The sequence below is a fragment of the Dasypus novemcinctus genome, chromosome 7 (assembly GCF_030445035.2).
Source record: "Dasypus novemcinctus isolate mDasNov1 chromosome 7, mDasNov1.1.hap2, whole genome shotgun sequence".
Lineage (NCBI taxonomy): Eukaryota > Metazoa > Chordata > Mammalia > Cingulata > Dasypodidae > Dasypus > Dasypus novemcinctus.
The window spans coordinates 2190163-2196715 of record NC_080679.1 but is presented as its reverse complement, the minus strand read 5'-3'; the positions used below and the strand labels follow the sequence as shown (position 1 = coordinate 2196715).

The 6553-nt window shown below is 57.7% G+C and overlaps 1 non-coding gene across 1 annotated transcript; it reads right to left on the bottom strand.

Annotated features, from left to right (window-relative positions):
• Positions 1-466: 466 nt before the first annotated feature.
• LOC111766469 (U6 spliceosomal RNA) lies at positions 467-573 on the bottom strand. The gene has a single exon (XR_002798512.2). It is a non-coding gene; the product is annotated as a U6 spliceosomal RNA (small nuclear RNA).
• Between the last annotated feature and the right edge of the window lie 5980 nt (positions 574-6553).

Here is a 6553-nt window from a genome sequence, read left to right as displayed (position 1 = left end):
GTTAAATTACACCAAAAATGTATAAAAGTCTAGAGGCCAAAATATAAACCATAATGTAAAACATAAGATAAATGAAAATTTAGAAAATTGTACAGTCTAAAATATAAAGCATAAGGTAAACCCAAATGGAACCATGTTTGATAGCTACATGTCAATATCTGTTCATCAGCTGTAGCAAACAGAACATGAACATGTAAAAAAATCATAGCTGGGAAAGTGGGGAAAGGGTTTGATGTTGGATGTATGAAAGTCCCTATATTGTATATGTGACTTTGCTGTGATCTAAAACTTTTCTGAAGACAAAATTTTAAATTAGAAATAAAAGAAAGGATGTAGACACTGAGGAAGAAATGAAAGAAATTGCCTTGCTACTACACATACATATCACCTATTACAGTGATGAAATGCAAAATGTCAAAAACAATGTTTTATGATATTTTTCACTTTTTTAAGAAAAGATTTATTTAAAAATATCGAATGCTTCATGAATTTGCGTGTCATCCTTGCGCAGGGGCCTTACTAATCTTCCCTGTATCGTTCCAATTTTAGTATATGTGCTGCCAAAGCGAGCATAATATTTTTCATTTTTTAAAACCCCAATTTATTTTTACTTTGTGTTAGTTTTTCTAAATTAGTATGTATTCTATTTCTAATCTTTAAACCTATCACTACTATTTCATTTTCCTATTAATTGAATTTGGCAATATATTAGGCTTCATTTTTGAGGAAGTTTTGGACCACAAAGGGGTTCAACTATGGCAGGGGAGGAATGCTTGTGTGGGGTGTTATTGATGGGGGACACAGGGTTGGGAGGGTGTTCTCCAGGGCAAGTATATAGTGTACAAAAAAATGTCTGGGTATATGTTGAGTATTTTCATACCATTTATCATTACAATCGACAACTGAGGGCATGCTGAGTTCCTAGCCAGGGGAGCTCTGTCACATTCCCCAATGGAACAGCAATAATCCACTAAGAGTAAGAGCAAAGACAAGTGAAGAAGGATGCTCTAGTGATGAGCCCTTAATATGTGACTATGCTCATGAGCCTGTGTGCCTGAAATTTCAACTAGGCCTAGAGCTCCAGGGTGCCTAAGAGTTACCTCCTGAGATCCTCCAGCCCCTCTCTAAACCAAACTCAGCATTTAAGCACATGGGACATGACTCCCGGGGATGAGTCTCTCTGGCACTGAGGGATTACTAACAGTAATAACTGGTGATGCAACTAGAAAAAGACCTTGCATAAAAGAGGGAAATGATAAAGACAAATGAGTATATATGGTTAAGGGTCTTCAAAAAGGAGTCAAGAGGTCATCAGAGGGGTTGCGCTTACACACACCTTAGTAGGACCCCAGAGACCGCCAAAGTAGATACAACCCCAGGTACTGATGCTCCTGAGGGCTTTGGAGACACACAGGATCTACAGTCATGGCAGTTGGCTCTGGAGTTCAGTGCCTTGTCAGTGGGCCCTACTTTGGAATTTGTGTTCCTGAGTGTGATGGAGTTGGACTCAGATGTGACCTTTCTACACATGACTCTTCGGTCACTTTTACTGAATCTGTGGCTGGCACTGGGGTTGGTGTATATACAGGAGACTTCAACCTCTGCACTGGCCATGTGCCAGCTGGGCCCTGAGCCTCAGCAGAGTTGCAGTTCCTACTCTCTGATTTGTTGAAGTTGTACAGGTCGGCTAACAGGGAGGTCAACCACCATACTAGGGAACCAAGAGTGCCTACAACTCCAAGCAGGAAAATCACATCCATCAACCATGTGAGATCTAAGCCCCCCTGAAAAAGAGGTGGAGTGGACATCATGATCCCAGGGTCCACGGGATGGAGTAATTAAATATGGAATAGAATAAACTTACTGGTATTCTACTGTAGAACTATTGTGACTAGTAATGGAATCAACTGTAGCACTGATGTGGAGAAAGTGGTCATGGTAGCTGCTGAGGGCAGGGAGAGGGAAGAAGAGATGTGATGTGGGAGCATTTTCAGGACTTGGAGTTGTCCTAAATGATATTGCAGGGACAGATGCTGGACATTATATATCTTGCCATAACCCACTAAATGGACCGGGAGAGAGTGTAAACTGCAATATAAACCATTATCCATGTGGTGCAGCCGTTCTCCAAAATGTAGTCACCAAATTCACTGAATGTGCCACAATGATGAAAGGCTGTTGATGTGGAGGAGTGGGGGTGTGGGGTGTGGGGTATGTTGTTTTAATGTAACATTTTTTGTGATCTATGTATCTTTTTTTTAAAAAGACAATTGAAAAAAAAAAAACTCTCAGGAAGTAAAGAAAAACTTGGCACTTACTGGCTGCAGCGCCCAAGTCCAGGATCCACCCACTTTGGATCGTGCGGCCTGACGGTCACCCCGTCTCCCAGGAAAGGGGCAGCCCAGGGTCCCAAGTCCCCGTCAGCTGGGCCCGTCATCACCCTGACCTTGACCCATTTTACAAGTGGGGAGATGGAAGCTCTGGGACTCGGGCCGTTGCCAAGTCAGCAGCAGCAAGAGAGGGAGGGAATCGAGGACCTTGCTGGGAATCCCCCGCAGAGCTGGCAGGGGCTGGAGGGAGCCGGGCTGGGGGCCTCTGGGGGTCTCTGGCAGCTGGTCCCGGGCTCTTGGCCCCTCAGGCAGCTCAGGTGGGAACCAGGGCCCTGTGGGTGCAGGGCGGGGCCTGGGAGGGGAAGGGGCGGAGCCAGAGCTGGGAGGGGCAGGCCCACCCTCCCCAGGGGCTGCAGGGGTGCAGGTTGAGGGGCAGGGTCCCAAGTCCCCCTCGCCTCCAGCCTCCCTGAGCCCCTTGTCCTGCCAGCGCCCATCAGAATGGCACCAGGGGCACGTGCACAGCTCCCGGGTTGGGAGTGAGGACTGGAGCTGGGCAGAGGGCGACAGCCTGCCCGTGGGGCCAGAGGAGCGTCCCCCAGGCCTGTCCTGACCACCGCCTGCCGGTCAGCTCCGGAGCAGCCAAGGGGGTTCCAGGAGGATCCCGCTGTGCCCACCCCACCAGCTCCCCGACATCTGGGGCGCTGCAGGGCGCTGAGGAGGGACCAGCCCCACGCTCGGGTCCTGCCCTCATGGGAGCCGTTGCTCTGCCTGTACGTGGTGCCCACGTGCATGTGAGTGTGAGAGGGCACCGTGTGCAGGTGCGTGCGCAGGTGTGCATGCCCGTGTGCACTGGTGCGTGCGTGGGAACCTGCATGGCCTCTGTGAATTTATGTGCCTGTGCAGGAGGGGTGCACACCTGGGTGCTGTGTTCACACGCCCCACGCATGCCCAGCCATGCGTGTCCATGCGCATTGAGGCGTGTGTATGTGCAGGTGCTTGTTATGTGTGTGTGTTTACGTGTCGTGTGTGTTGTGGACCTGAGTGTGTGTGAGCCTGTGTGCACATCTACTGTGTGCCTGTGCATGCACGTGTGTGTGCCTGTGCATGCCTGTGCACGCGTGTGTGTGCGTACGTACGTCTGGCATGTGAGGAGTGTAGAGGAAGGCGCACGAGGTTTTGGATCCCCTGAAAGCAGACCTCGTGCCGTCTTCTCGGGCCAGGTGTCCCCTCAGAAGGGCGCCCCAGGGAGGAGGGTGCAGGGGGGGACCAGGGCGTCTACGCGGGGCGAAGGATGAGGGACCGTCCATGAAAGGGTGGGGCGCGCATTGGGGGACCCTGAGACCCCAGGACTGGGTGCGACCTGGTTCTCTCTGTGCTCTGGCCCACGGCTGAGGGTCCGGGGTGTGGCTCGCGGCCTTGGGGCTGATGGCAGTGGTGGCAGCAGGCCCCGAGTCGAGGCTGAGCTCACGGGGAACCCTCCTCGAGGCCGTGGCCAGAGGCAGAGACGGCCTGCCCGGGAGTGGACAGGGCCCCGAGGCGCCTGCCCGGCGGGGAGGTTTGGGGGCGGGGCTGGCCCGGAGCCCAGGCTGGGCGAGGGGAGCACCACGGAGGCCGGCAGGAGGAAGGGGCTTCCCCCGCGTCCACTCCACCCTGCGGCCTCGGCCGGCCACACGGGCAGGTGCAGGCAGGTGGCGCCGTCCTCCTGTGCCCGAGCACGGCCCTGCCCTCCAGGCGGCTCCCACTGGGGGTGTGGGGTAAGGCCAGAGGGCAGCAGGGACACCGGCAGGACCACGGCCGTGGAGGACCCGCCGGACACGCACCCCAGGGCACACACAAGGACACACAGATGGAGGAGCACACGCTCGCAAGACCACAGAGGGGACAGAAAGCAAACGAGCAAGGACACAACAGACACACGGTCACTCAAGCACACACACACACACACACACACACACACACACGGTCACACAACACAGCGACACAACCCGCAGTCCCCCTGCTCTTCCGGGAGCGGGGAGGAGCTTGGCCTCCGAGGCAGGGCTGGGACCCGGAGCTGCCCAGGAAAGGAAAGTGAAAGTGGAAGGGCCGCCAGGACCAGCCCTGCCCAGCCTCCCCCGCCCGGGCGCTGCCTGCTCCGCTCCCAGGGCCAGCGGCAGCTCCTGCCCCAGCGCAGCCTCGCCGCCCGGAGCGCCTGTGTGACTGTCCGTCAGTCCAGCTTCGGAGGGGGAAGATGTTGTACCAGGTGCTGGTGCACGGCCTGAAGGAGAGGGACATGTTGGTGGACGTGGCCACGTCTGCGGAGGGGTTCGAGCTGACGACAGTGAGGCAGTTGACGGGGTTGGTGGCCCAGCAAGTGCTCAAGTCAGGTGATCAGGGGGGTGGGGTGCGGCTGGGGGGGCATCCAGGGGCTGGGGGCAGGGTGCGCCCTGGGTCAGCTTCCAGGCTGTGGGTGGCCCGAGGCTCCGTGGGTGCTGGGCGGCCTCCTTCTTGGGCACCTGGAGCTGGGCCGATGGCCAGGTGGGCTGGTCGCCCTCGGCAGAGGCCCCTCCCTGACGTGACGGCGTCCTGAGCCGCTGTGGCCCCTTCCTCCACCTCCCCTCTTGCTGGTCTCCTCCCTGCCCCCAAAGCCAGGTAGGCGTGGGTGTGGCCTCCTGCTGGGCCAGGTGCAGGCTGCAGGGGCGCTCAGCTCTCACCTGGGACAGGCTCCAGGGGGCTGGGCACCCGGACCCTCACGGTCTTGGGAGGATGATCTGTTCTTTGCCACCTCCTCCACCAGAAGCCCCCACACCCCGTGTCCTGGGGATGACAGCCAGGTGACCCCAACTCCACTCTGAGATCCAGGGACCCAGGCCCAGGCTAACCCCACCCCAAGGCCCAGGACCCAGCCTAGGCTGACACCCCACCCACGACTTCCATGGACGCAGGCCCAGGCTGACCCTTGACCCTGACATCCGGGTGCTCAGGCCCAGACTGACCCTCCCACCTGTCCGCAGAGTCTTCAGAGTTCACACTGATGTTTGCCAACCAACGTCTGGAGTCAGAGAAGACCCTGAAGTACTATCAGATCAGGAACAAGTCCACCCTCCTCATGGTGGTCAAGCTTCTCGGTGGGGCTTGAGACCACAGCGACGGCTCCGGAGCCTTGATGGGACCCACGGGTGCCTCCCCCGGACGAGTCAGCTGCCTTCAGGACAACGGATGAGTGACCTCCTGGGTTTTCTCCAACGGGGAAGAGGGGAATTGGGGCAATAAATACTCCTCAAGTCCCAGCCTTGGCTACGCCTTTTTGTCTTCCAGATGGGGGAGCACTGACAAATGTGGGGGGAAGCTGCCCTGGTGTGGGCGTCCCCTTTGGGGGTCAATTACCCTGTCCCACAGACACACTGTGCAGGCGGTTCGGGACCCCTCCTGTCCCCAGGGCAGCTCCTTGCCAGGGTGCTGGGCCTCATTTCCCACATGAAGGAACCACCTTCAGACACACAGCTCAGCAGGTGGGGGCCACCTACGCTCCGTGACCGCGGGGGGGGTGGCAGGACCTAAGCTGACCCGTGGGGCCCTGGGCTGGAGGTGAGGTGGGTTCTCCTGCACCGTGAGGGGCCAGAGCAGGGAGGGCCTTCTGGGGGACAGGCCCCGAAGGGCAGAGGGGGCGCAGGGACCCTCTCCCGGCCCAGCTCCCTAAGGGCGTTGCCATGCAGGGTGGACCCCCAGGCTGCCTCCGCCTGACCCGTCCGTCCTGACCTTGGCAGACAGTCCCTTAAAGAGGTCCCTGGACGTGGCTCAGCGTCCTTGGGACCTGCTCTCCCGCCACCCCCTTGGCTGCACCCTAACTTGGTCCTGGGTGGTTTCCTCTGTGGGGCTGGTCACTTCCTAGAAGACCCAGTCCTGCCCTGAACCTCTGACCTCGGGGGTGGCGAGCAGCCTCCGGGTGTGAGCAGTAGAGGTGCAGAGGAGCCCCTGACACCCCACGGGCCCCAGGGAGGCCCAGCTGGGGCACTGGCCACGGCCACCTGCAAGCCCTTGGAGTGCACTGACCTGCAGCTCTGGGAAGCCACGGGAGACCCAGGGCCCCCCTCCTTCACAGGGTGGGTGGGAGAGGGAGCGTGGAGGGTTCTAGGGGGAGGGGGGGTGCTCAGGAGGGTGGGTGGGGACAGTGGGGGGCCGGGGGAGTGCTACGCAGAGGGTCCTTAGAGCCGTGGGGGGCGCATGTGGGGTCTGCGGGCGGC